Source organism: Hemitrygon akajei, chromosome 10 (genome assembly GCF_048418815.1).
Source record: "Hemitrygon akajei chromosome 10, sHemAka1.3, whole genome shotgun sequence".
Classification (NCBI taxonomy): Eukaryota; Metazoa; Chordata; class Chondrichthyes; order Myliobatiformes; family Dasyatidae; genus Hemitrygon; species Hemitrygon akajei.
In genome coordinates, this window is record NC_133133.1 from 101,730,088 (window position 1) to 101,743,798 (window position 13,711).

The 13,711-nt window shown below is 37.9% G+C and overlaps 1 pseudogene; it reads left to right on the top strand.

The window, feature by feature from the left end:
• Positions 1-492: 492 nt before the first annotated feature.
• The window catches only part of LOC140734009 (eukaryotic translation initiation factor 4E transporter pseudogene), a 40,045-nt pseudogene continuing 26,826 nt past the window's right edge, over positions 493-13,711 (top strand).

The window sequence follows — 13,711 nt, forward strand, 5'->3', positions numbered from 1 at the left end:
ATTCCAACCTGTGGCTTCTCTCTCATCAATTTTTCATGAGCGTTGTCAATAACAACTGCCCTTGCTATTATCTCTTTCATTTCCTTGGTATCAGACCCAAAATAATAGCGATTTTGCGATTCTCAAAAAGGGGGGGGGGGGACTTTGCACCCTTCTGCCCATCAGAGTTGCTCCTCATTCGTAACACTTAGTACAGATGATTATCCGGATAATGGTTACTTGTCACTGAAGCTGGAGTTTTCGGAGGCAGATGTGGGAGTAGCTGAGGTCCTTGATACATTAGTGCTGGTTTGTCTGGACCTGGTCAAGAGACATGAAGCTTCAATTCTTGCGGGAACAAATACTCCTATTGTGAGGAGGCTGGTGGAGGCCTGCAAGGAGAAAGTTGGAGAGAGCTTTCTGAAAACATTGTCCATTCACCCTATGTTCCAAGCTGCTTTTGAGGAAGTGCATGGCTGTACTGGACTGGATGATGAGAATAAACAACAGAAAATGTTGAAGCTGGAAGATGTCTTTGCTACTGATGAGTTTGGTGTGAGCTGTTCCAAGAGGACTCGCCGCATTCTGCTGACAGAGGACACCCTGCTCAGAGAAAGGTCACGGCAACTGGCGCCTGCAGAGGTGGAAGTCAGTTGGTAGCATCTGAGGAAGCTGAAGGAAACTGGGATCATCACTGAGTCCAGAAGCCCTTAAAGATCTCCGATAGTGGTGGCCAGGAAGAAGAATAGGAAGATACGGGTGTGTGTGTGGACTATTGGACTCTGAACAGGCATACAGTCCCCGACCAGTATACAGTCCAGAAAATCGAGGACGCGCTGGCATGCCTGAATAGTGCAATGTAGTTCAGTGTACTGGACTTGAGGAGTGATATTACCAGATACCCATGAGTGAGGCTGTTAAAAGAGAATACTTGTCTGAAATATGTGTCTGATATGAAAAGGGAGCTGAAAAAGGTTTATGAATTAGCTGAGGTCTCGGCTACCAAGCAGAATCAAGGAAATAAGAGGAGGTATAATCACAAGGTTCGGTTCTCCCAACTCATGCCTGGAGACAGAGTCCTCATAAAGAATTTTGGGCTACCTGGGAAGCATAAGTGGGCTGTCCACTGGGCAGTTATGCCCTATGTAGTGGAGAGTCAGATGCCAAACATACCAGTTTTCTGAGTGAAATCGGAGGATAGGAATGGGCCTGTCAATATTCTCCATCGGAGCCACCTTCTACCTCTGGGACAAGAGGTGTATGTTGACCTAGAGCCAGACTTGGACCCTACACCTTATAAGAGGACTCTGCAGTGATGTGGAGAGACTGAAGGACCAGCAGCAGGATAAATTAGACCAGCCTGCACCTCTATATGGGATACAGACTCGGAGGATGAGGAAATGGGGGTATGGTATATGCTGCCTTTTCTTAACTCCCCACTGTCTGAGGAAGAGATTCCCAACACTTCTCACGCTGAGGCAGGTGAAATGGGGAGGATTAGCAGTGGAATGGCAGGCTTGCAGCTGGTCCCTGAAGTGCAGATGGGCTCTAAAGTAACTGGGAATGAAGCTGAGCACAGCCAAGTGGCAGAGGGATCCAAGTTGCAGAAGGGCATGAGTGATAGATCGGGGGATGCCTCGCCATATAGACCAGAAGTATCTCAAGGAGTGTCTGAAAATGAAGATGTAGATGATGGGATAAGGAGGTCTCAAAGAGTCAAGAGACCCCCAGAGAGGCTGGACTATGTAGTATCAGGGGAACAGAGTGTTGCAACTATCCTCCAGTGAGATATGTCACTACCATTTACAAATGGATTAGAGGTTCTGACATCACAAAATTCCTTTGAGAATGGTGTTATTAATGACGGGATGACAAAATCATTTTCAAAGTCATCAGGACATATCTATTTGTGGTGGGTGAAGAGTATAATCCCTGGTTCACATGTTTCCTGTTATGCTGTAGGTATTTCATTTAGCAGCTCTGTAAGAGCTGTTTGTTCTGCTTTCAGCCTATTTGGGTTACAATTGAAGATAAGGGATGATGTGGAATGTGTGCCATCCAATTAGCGGGAGGTTTTCTTGGTGAGGGACAATAAGGTTGGCCTTGAGGGTCTTTTGTTCAAGAGGAGATGAAGAGAGAAGCTGCTGGGGAGAACCGGTCATAGCAAACGATCAGTGGAAGACCCGTTTGTTCGAGATGGATTAGAAACATAGAAAACCTTTAGCACAGAACAGGCCATTCGGCCCACAAAGCTGTGTCGAGCATGTCCTTACCTTAGAAATTACCTAGGGTGACCCATAGCTCTATTTTTCTGAGCTCCATATACCTGTCCGGGAGTCTCTTAGAAGACTCTATCGTATCTAATTCCACCACAGTCGCCAGCAGCCCAATCCATGCACTCACCACTCACTGCGTAAAAAAACTTACCCCTGACATCTCCTCTGTACCGAATTCCAAGCACCTTAAAACTGCCCTCTCATGCTAGCCATTTCAGCTTTTTGCCTCTGACTATCCACACAATCAATACCTCTCAACATCTTATGCACCTCTATCAGGTCACTTCTCATCCTCCATCGCTCAAAAGGAAAATAAGCCGAGTTACTAGACCTATTCTCATAAGACGTGCTCCCCAATCCAGGCAACATCCTTGTAAATCACCTCTGTACCCTTTCTTTGGTTTCCACATCCTTCCTATAGTGAGGCGACCAGAACTGAGCACAGTAATTCAAGTGGGGTCTGACCAGGGTCCTACATAGCTGCAACATTACCTCTCAGCGCTTAAACTCAATCCCATGATTGATGAAGGCCTTCTTAACTACAGAGTTAACCTACGCAGTAGCTTTGAGGGCCCTATAGACTCGAACCCCAAGATCCCTCTGGTCCTCCACACTGCCAAGAGTCTTATAATATATTCTGCCATCATATTTGACCTACCAAAATGAACCACTTCACACTTATCTGGGTTGAACTCCATCTGCCACTTCTCAGCCCAGTTTTGCATCCTATCAATGTCCCACTGTAACCTCTGACAGCCCTCCATACTATCCACAACACCTCCAACCTTTGTGTCATCAGCAAATTTACTAACCTATCCCTCCACTTCCTTATCCAGGTCATTAATAAAAATCACTAAGAGTAGGGGTCCCAGAACAGATCTCTGAGGCACACCACTGGTCACAGACCTCCATGCAGAATATGACCCATCTGCAACCACTGTAGACGCCAGTTCTGGATCCACAAAGCAATGTCCCCTTGCTCCTATGCCTCCTTACTTTCTCAATAAGCCTTGCATGGGATAATTTGTCAAATGCCTTGCTGAAATCCATATACACTACATCTACTGGTCTACCTTCAACAATATGCTCAGTCACATCCTCAAAATATTCAATCAGGCTTGTAAGGTACGACCTGCCTTTGACAAAGCCATGCTGACATTCCTAATTATATTATTCCTCTCCAAATGTTCATAAATCCTGCCTCTCAGGATCTTCTCCATCTACTTACTGAAGTAATTTCAGTAAAACTCACTGGTCTATAATTTCCTGGGCTAACTCTACTCTCTTTCTTTTTTTTAACTTTTATTTATTTATTAAAATTTTAAGAGAATTACGTAAAATGAATAGAATATTAGAATAGTGAAAAATTAATATTGGCCCTCCCCCTCCCCTTAACCCACCCCCCCTTAGATCCCTATCTGAAAAAAAAGAAAAGAAAAAAAAAAGAAAAAAGAAAGAAAGATTGCCTGGATATCGGAGGATCCCCACATACTCCATGGAGTTCAAAATAACTTCAGTTTTTATTTTCCCCAAATAACTTATAATTTTATCTTTAAAGGACCTATATATTTAATCCTAATTTTTGTAGATAGGGGTGCCAAATTTTCAAAAATATATCTTATTCATTTCTTAAATTATAAGTAATTTTTCAAGTGGAATGCATTATTTTTCAATAATGAATAATGAATAATATTTATTATATTATATTAATTATATTAATAATATAATATTTCATTATTCCAATGATCCATAGTTAAATATGAATCTGATTTCCAAGTAACTGCAATAGCTTTTTTGGCTACTGCCAATGCAATTTTTATAATTTTTTTCTGATATTTATTCAGTTTAGGTTTCAGAATTATCCCTTCAATATCACCTAATAAAAATAATATTCAGCTATGTGGGAGTTGTATTCCAATAATTTGTTCCAGTAAAAGTCTTAAATTTATCCAAAAAGGTTGAATTTTAGAACAAGACCAAGTAGAATGTAAAAAGGTCCCAATTTCTTGATTACATCGAAAACATTGGTCAGATAAATTTGAATTTAATCTATTTATTTTCTGTGGTGTTATATATAATTGATGTAAAAAATTATATTGCACTAATCTAAGTCGGACATTTATTGTACTTATCATACTATCAAGACATAGTCTTGACCAATTTTTTTCATCAATTTTAATATTCAAATCAGTTTCCCATTTTTGTCTTGATTTATGAATTCCTGGTTTAATTGTCTGTTTTTGAATCAAATTATACATACAAGATGTAAATTTTTTAATTTTTCCTTTTTGAATTAAGATTTCTATTTCATTAGGTTTTGGTATTAACATTGTTTGACCCAGTTTATCTCATAAACAGGCCTTTAATTGAAAATAACAGAAAATAGCGTTATTTGATATTTTATATTTATTTTTTAATTGATCAAATGACATCAATATACCTCCTTCAAAACAGTCACCTATATATCTGATCCCTTTTTGAAACCAGTTATGTAAAAGTTGATTATCCATTGTGAAAGGAATAAGCCTATTTTGAATTAAGGTTCTTTTTGCTAATAAGGATTTCTTTATTTCATCATCCATATTTACCTTATTCCATAAATCAATCAAATGTCTTAATATAAGAGATTCTTTCTTTTCCCATATCCATTTGGATTCCCATTTATATATAAAATCTTCTGGTATATTTTCTCCTATCTTATCTAGTTCTATTCTAATCCATGCCGGTTTTTCTTCATCAAAAAAAGATGTAATAAATCTAAGTTGATTTGCTTTGTAATAATTCTTAAAATTTGGAAGTTGTAACCCTCCTAAATCAAATTTACATGTCAATTTTTCCAACGATATTCTTGACATCTTTCCTTTCCAAAGAAACTTCCTCACACATTTATTTAATACTTGAAAAAACTTCTGAGGCAGTTGTATTAGTAATATTTGGAATAAATATTGTAATCTAGGAAATATATTCATTTTTACAGCATTAACTCTACCTATTAATGTTATTGGTAACATCATCCATTTATCAAGATCTTCTTTTATTTTTTTCAATAATGGCAAATAATTTAGTTTATATAAATTATTTATATCATTATCGACTCTTATACCTAAATATTTTATACCATTTGTTGGCCATCTAAATTGAGTTACTAGTCGACATTGACTAGTCTCCTTTGGTAAGGGGTAAAATTTCAGTTTTATCCCAGTTTACTTTATACCCTGATATTTTCTCATGTTCTTCCAATCTAAAAGATAATTTTTGCAACGATTGCAATGGGTTTGTTAAATAAACCAGAACATCATCAGCAAATAAGTTAACCTTATATTCTTCTTGGTTAACTCTGAAGCCCACAATATCTGAGTCCGTTCTAATTATTTCAGCTAATGGTTCTATCGCCAATACAAATAGGGCAGGTGATAATGGGCAGCCTTGTTTAGCTGATCTTGTTAAGTGGAATGATGTTGAAATTTGACCATTTGACTTTAGCTTGAGGACTAATATTTAAGGTTTTAATCCATTTTATAAAAGATTTTCCTAACTCATATTTTTCCAATACCTTAAATAAAAAATCCCATTCCAATCTATCAAATGCTTTTTCTGCATCCAAAGCAACTGCCACACTCATTTCCTCTCTTTTTTGTGCCAGATGAATTATGCTAAGTAACTGAGTTACATTATCCGTCGATTGTCTATTTTTAATAAAGCCTGTTTGATCCATATGTATTAATTTTGGTAAATATTTAGATAATCTATTAGATAAAATTTTTGCTATTATTTTATAATCTGTATTCATCAAAGAGATAGGCCTATATGATGTTGGTTTTAAAGGATCTCTATCTTTTTTTGGCAATACTATTATGATCACTGTCGAAAAAGATTGTGGGAGTTTATGCGTTCTTTCCACTTGATATATTAACTCCATAAAAGGAGGGATTAATAAATCTTTAATTTTTTTTATAAAATTCAGGTGGAAAACCGTCTTCTCCTGGGGATTTATTACTCTGAAGTGATCCTAAAGCTTCTTCAACCTCTTTTAATGTAAAGGGCATATCTAGTCCTGTTCTTCCAAATTTAATTTTGGAAGAGTTATTTGTGATAAAAATTTGTCCATCTCAGCAATCTCATTTTGTGATTCTGATTGATATAATTCAGAGTAAAATTTTTTAAAAGTTTCATTAATTTCTAAAGGTTTATGAGTAATCTTATTTGCACTTGTTCTAATTGCATTTATTGTTTTGGAAGCCTGTTCTGTTTTCAACTGCCAAGCAAGAATCTTGTATGATCTTTCACCTAATTCGTAATATCTCTGTTTAGTTCTCATAATTACTTTTTCTGTTCGATACGTCTGGAGTGTATTATATTGTAATGTTTTATTGACAAGTTGTTTTCGTTTTTCTTCTGTCGTATATCTTTGGGATTCTTTTTCTAATTTTGTAATCTCTTTTCTAATTGATCTATTTCTACCATATATTCCTTCTTAATTTTAGAAGTATAACTTATTATCTGACCCCTCAAACATGCTTTCATCGCTTCCCATAATACAAATTTATCCTCAACTGAATGTGAATTTGTATCCCAAAAAAATTGGATCTGTTTTTTCATAAAATCATAAAAATCTTGATGTTTTAATAAAATTGAATTAAATCTCCATCTATAAATCAATTCCTCCTTATTCATCATTATCATTGTCATTATCAAGGGGGAATGATCTGACAGTATTCTTGCTTTATATTCCACACTTTTCACTCTATCCTGAATATTCTTTGATAATAGGAAAAAATCAATCCTTGAATAAGTTCTATGTCTATTTGAATAGAATGAATAATCTCTTTCTCTTGGATTAATTTTTCTCCATATATCAATCAGATTTAAGTCTTTCATTAATGATAAAGTTAACTTTATTACTTTTGATTTTGTAACAGCTTTAGTTGACCTATCTAGAACTGGGTCTAAACAAAAGTTAAAATCTCCACCTATTAATATTTTATCATGTGCGTCGGCCAAATTCAAAAAAACTTCTTGTATGAATTTTGTATCATTTTCATTTGGTGCATAAATGTTCATAAGAGTCCATAATTCCAAAAAGATTTGACAATGTATAATCACATATCTCCCCACAGAATCAATTAATACATTTTGTATTTTAATTGGTAAGGTTTTATTAACCAAAATTGCAACTCCCCTCGATTTTGAATTAAATGAAGCTGCAATAACATTTCCAACCCAATCTCTCTTTAATTTCTGATGCTCTGTCTCTGTTAAATGTGTTTCCTGCAAAAAAGCTACATCTCCTTTCATTTTCTTAATATATGTTAAAACTCTTTTTCTTTACACAGGTCCATTAAGCCCATTAACATTAAAACTTAAAAAATTAAGTAAATTAATCATTCATACTACCTTGGGGAATCTCTTTAAAATTCTTCATGTTGCTATGTGTCTCTCCCCAATCATCCAGGCAAAAAAAAGAAAAATAGAAAAATGATAATTGAAATAGAGAAAACAAAACAAAGTACCCCCTCAACTAATGTTGTGAATAAAAAGGAACACATTACCCCCCTCTGTTTTACGGGTCATGGCAATTGCCATGATTGCGCACGTGAATCCTGCAGCCATCGATCAGAAGCTCCTTCAGCTTCCCCGCAAAAACAAAAGAGAAAAAAATATATATATAAGTGAAGAAGAGAAAAAAAAGTTAATGTCAATTATTTTCTTTTTTCTTGTTCCCCTTCTATCACATAGTTAAAGTATATTTGTGTTCTTCTACTCATAAATGTCCATCAAATCCAATCCCTATCTCAATCTTCATCTTTAATCCATTACATTTCTATAATTCTTTACTGCATCTCGCGAATATTAGGGAGTTCTTGTATGAATTTCTCCGCTTTCTGATGATCAGTAAAAAATCTTCTTTCTTCATCATCCAGAAAAATTATCAATGTTGCTGGGTAATTCAATATAAATTTATAACCCTTTTCCCATAAGGATTTTTTCACTGAATTAAATTCCTTCTGCCTCTTCAAAAGGTCATAACTTATGTCAGGATAAAAAAAGAACTCTTTTCCCTTCTATCATCAATGGCCCATTTCTCTTTCTGGCACCCTGAGCATCTGCCTTCAAGATCTTTTCTTTATCTTGATATCTTAAGCATTTTATCAAGATTGAACGTGGATTTTGACCTTGTTGAGGTTTTGGTCTTAAAGCTCCATGAGCCCTTTCAATTTCAATTAGCTGACTTCCCTCTTCCATTTCCAGAGTTTCCGGAATCCATTTTTGAAAGAACTTTATTGAATCTTCTCCCTCCATACCTTCTTTAAGACCAACAATTTTAATGTTGTTTCGTATGCTAAAATTTTCAAGCACATCTACTTTTTCCATCAACCGTTTTCTTTCTGATGTCCAGGCAAGAATATTATCTTCCATCTTATCCATTCTTTCAGTGTTGTCTCCCATTTTTTCTTCCAACTTTTTAACTTTCTTGTTCCTCTTCTTTTGTTTTTCCACCACTTTATCAAGCATAATCTTCACATTTCTAATATCTGTTTTTATTACTTTTAATTCATGCATCATTTGTATCAGGACTTCTCTTATGTCTCCAGAAAATTTTCCACCTTTAATTTCCTCCTGTTCTTCTTCTTCTTCTTCGTCTGTTTCTTCATCTGTGTTTTCCAGAGAATCTGATTCTACTTCTGATTCATTTTCATTTTCACTTCCAGTTGCAGTTGGAACTTGTAGTTCTGTTTGCACCTGTTTGTGCATACTCGTTTCTTCACACATGCGCTGTTCTTGCTGTTTCTTCTTAGAGACCGTTGATATTGCCTTAGCTTCCTGCCCTGCACCATCAGAGGGGGTATGTACGTTGCTGGGAGGAGATCTAACTTGAGTACGAGGCTCTGCCAAGATGGCTGGGCCTTCTTCCCCGCCGACTTGCGCTGTCTTCAAAGTAGTAGTTCTCTTCTGTTTCTGTTTAGGAGACATATCCAAAGAGAATCCTGAGTTGTTTATAAGTAGTTTCTAGAAGGTATTAATTAACTCTTCTTCACTTAAACTTTGTTTTATTACTTTTTACGGGAGAGCTGGAATCCCACGTCTCGATCCTACGTCATCACGTGACGTCCCCCCTCTACTCCCTTTCTTGAATTATAAAACAACATCCGCAACCCTCCAATCCTCCAGAACCTCTCCCGTCCCCATTGATGATGCAAAGTTCATCACCAGAGGCTCAGCAATCTCCTGCATTGCCTCCCACAGTAACCTGGGGTATATCTCATCCAATCCCGGCGACTTATCCAACTTGATGCTTTCCAAAAGCTCCAGCACATCCTCTTCCTTAATATCTACATGCTCAAGCTTTTCAACTCGCTGTAAGTCATCCCTACAATCGTCAAGATCCTTTTCCATAGTGAATACTGAAACAAAGTACTCATTAAATACCTCTGCTATCAATTCTGGTTCCATTCACACTTTTCTGCTGTTACACTTGATTTGTCCTATTCTCTCACATCTTATCCCCTTGCTCTTCACATACTTGTAGAATGCCATGGGGTTTTACTTAATCCTGCTCACCAAGGCCTTCTCATGGTCCCTTCTGGCTCTCCTAATTTCATTCTTAAAATTCTTTCTGCTAGCCTTATAATCTTCTAGATCTTTACCTAATTTTCTGAACCTTCCGTAAGCTCTTCTTTTCTTCTTGACTAGATTTACAACAGCCTTTGTACACCATAGATCTTGTACCCTACTGTCCTTTCCAAGTCTCATTGGAATGTATCTACTGAGAAAACCATGCAAATATCCCCTGATCATTTGCCACATTTCTTCCGTACGTTTCCCTGAGAACATCTCTTCCCAGTTTATGCTTCCAAGTTCCTGCCTGATATCCTCATAATTCCCCTTACTCCAATTAAACACTTTCCTAACTTGTCTGTTCCTATCCCTCTCCAATGCTATGGTAAAGGAGATGGAATTGTGATCACTATCTCCAAATGCTCTCCCACTGAGAGACCTGACACCTGACCAGGTTCTTTTCCCAATACCAGATCAAGTACAGCCCCTCCTCTTGTAGGCTTATCTACATATTGTGTCAAGAAACCTTCATGAACACACCAAACAAACTCCACCCCATTTAAACCCCTTGCTCTAGGGACATGCCAATTGATATTTCGGAAATTACAATCTCCCACCGTGACAACCCTGTTATTATTACACCTTTCCAGAATCTGTCTCCCTATCTGCTCCTCAATGTACCTGTTATTATTGGGTGGTCTATAAAAACCATCTGGTGGAGTTGCTGACCCTTTCATGTTCCTAATCTCCACCTACAGAGACTCTGTAGACAATTCCTCCATGTCTTCCTCCTTTTCTACAGCCGTGACCCTATCTCTGATCAACTGTGCCACACCCACCCACTTTTGCCTCCCTCCCTGTCCTTTCTGAAACATATAAAGCCTGCACTCGAAGTAACCATTCCTGCCCCTGAGCCATCCAAGTCTCTGTAATGGCCACCACATCATCGCTCCAAGTACTGATCCACGCTCTAAGCTCTAAGCTCATCTGCTTTGTTCATAATACTCCTTGCATTAAAATAAACACATCTCAAACCATCAGTCTGAGCACATCCCTTCTCTATCACCTGCCTATCCTCCCTCACAACTATCACAATCACAACTATTTGCTGAATAACAGGCACTGACTTGGTAAACGACCTTAACTTTATACTTTTGCAACAGTAAAATAACCCAGAGCATTTATACCAAAATCAACTCTTCTGAAGTGACTCACTTATATATGAGAAATACACCCTGCAAGATCCCAGGTTAGTGACTGGACAACCTGTTTAAGTCATCTTGGCTGTGATTGGCCAGGTTACCAGGAAGACTTCTTGTATTTTTCCTTGCAATAATCCCATTGATGCGTTTTCCAATCACTCTCACCAAGTGAAGACTTGTTTTAATAACTCATCTTAAAACAAATAGTACAGTACAGTTCTGCTCAGTCATGATTTTGGATGAGGGACTTGACACAGAAACAGGAATGCTACCTTGCATGAAAGGCTGATATAAATGTGTTTCTGTGCTTACATGAGCACAGCCTCTACAATATCCTTGGTTAATGACTCATTATCACCAGGAAATTGTCACATCCCAGAAATGTTGTTAGCAGCAAATCTTTCGGGTCTTACAGCCCTGCCTGCCCCTTATTCATTGCAATTTGCCTTTCAGCAGCAAAAACCCCAGGAAGCATCATCAGTGCAATATGGACTAAGATTTGACACTGAATCATGTAAGGAGAGTTGACAGACAGCACAGAGGTGAGTCCCAAAAAGAATCTGATTAAATGCAACTGTTCTGCAAGCATCTGCAGCATTTTCAGGGTCATATCATCAATATATAGCCTTGCTTGGGAGAACAATTGGCCTAATTCACTTTCGCAGGAGTTAGAAAGAACCTCTTTCTACTAACTTACAGACAGGACTGATTAACTGCACTTAAGAGAAATATTCCTCTAAGTCAGGGGTTCCCAACCATTTTTATGCTATGGCCCCCTGCTGAGTGATTGCTAAGTCCATGTGAAATCATTTAGAATAATTGGGAACTTTACTGTGAGTAATAAAATTTAAAGCACAACTGCAAGGAATCTGTGGAAAGGGGTGGAAACCTCTGCAAATGGAAATCAGCTCCTTGAGTGAATGAATAAGTAGAAATAGAAAAAATAGAGAACATAGAAAGTCTTCAAAGCTGTTCCACCACTGAATTAGATTAGGTGCGATTTCCACCAGAATTTCAATAATTTATTTTTGCACCAAGTTCTTGCTACCTTTACCAAATTAAAATTATCAGCCTCTTTCAAGTTCATTATCAAAGTTCATTTCAACTCCCAACATCCAGATGTTTTGGAAGCTGGGTACTAAAGACATTGGATTTTGCATTTGGCATTGCAGATCTGTCAATGTATCTCAGTACTAAAGAGACTGGATTTTGTGTTTTGCTTTGTAGATCTGTCAACTTTGTCATTGGCCTTTTGGAAGCACTTTTCACTACCTTTTTTATAAAGATGTATTTCTTGATTTTAAAGTTCAAAGTTCAAAGTAAAATTTATTATCAGAGTGCATACATGTCACCACATACAACCCTGAGGTTCTTTTTCTGCAGGCATACTTGCTAACAGAACTCAGAACAGTAACTGAGTATCTGGAAACTGTAATCATCAGGAACTGTAAACTGTAAACTAAAGTGCAAATGCAGATATAAGTAAATAACAATAAATAATGAGCATGTAATAACAATATAACAGAGTCCTTAAATGAATGTAGCTATCCCCTCTTGTTCAAGAGCTGGATGGTTGAGGGGTAGTAACTGTTCTTGAACCTGGTGGTGCGAGTCCTGAGGCTCTTGTACCTTCTACAGTATTGTGGTGAACTACATATACCTGTCTGGGCACACCCCCTGCTGACTGCTCCTGTGGCTCCTCCCACAGACCCTTGGCCTGAGCCCGTCCCTCATTCTCCAGGATGAAGTATGGTGGTCAACTACTGCTTGTTCTTTCTTCCAGTCAATAAAAGCCGATATCTCGACTTCACGTCTCAGAGAGAGTTATTGATGGTGCATCAAGTATCTGATGGCAGCAGCGAGAAAAGAGCATGGCCTGGATGGTGTGGACTTCTGATGACTGTTGCTGCTTTTCTATGGCAATATTTCCTGTAGATGTGCTCAGTGGTTGGAGGGTTTTACCTGTGATGTACTAGGCCAAATCCACTTCCTTTTGTAGTATTTTCCACTCAAAGGCATTGGTGTTCCCATACTAGGCTGTAATGCAGCCAGTCAGCACACTCTCCATCACACATCTATAGAAGTTTGCCAAGATTTTTGATGACATGCTGAACCTCCACTGACTCCTGAGGAAATCAATCCAAACTAACTGGGGTCTACAAGTGAAGAAATACAGGATGTAATTACACAAGCCAATATTGAGGCCCAGGTCTTAGAGTTTACTGATTAGTTTTGAGGGGATGATGATGTTAAATGCTGAGCTGTAATCAATAAAGAGCATCCTGATGTATGCATCTTTGCTGTCCAGATGTCCCAGGGTTGTGTGAAGAGCCAATGAGATGGCATCTGCTGTAGACCTGTTGCTTCAGAAGGTGAATTGGAGCAGATCCAAGTCACCATTCAGACAGGAGCTGATATGCTTTAACACCGACCTCTCAAAACACTTCATCACTGGATGTAAGTGCCACTGGGTGACAGTAATTGAGAGAAGTTACCACACTCTTCTTGGGCACTAGTACAATTGAAGCTTGTTTGAAACAGATGGGTACCACACAGTGCCGGAGTGACAGGTTGAAGATATCTGTGAATACACCAGCCAGATGGTCAGCACAGGCCATCAGTACTCTGCCAGGTATTCCATCCAGACTGGAAACTTTCCTTGGATTCACTCTCTTGAAGGCAGCCCACACGTTATCT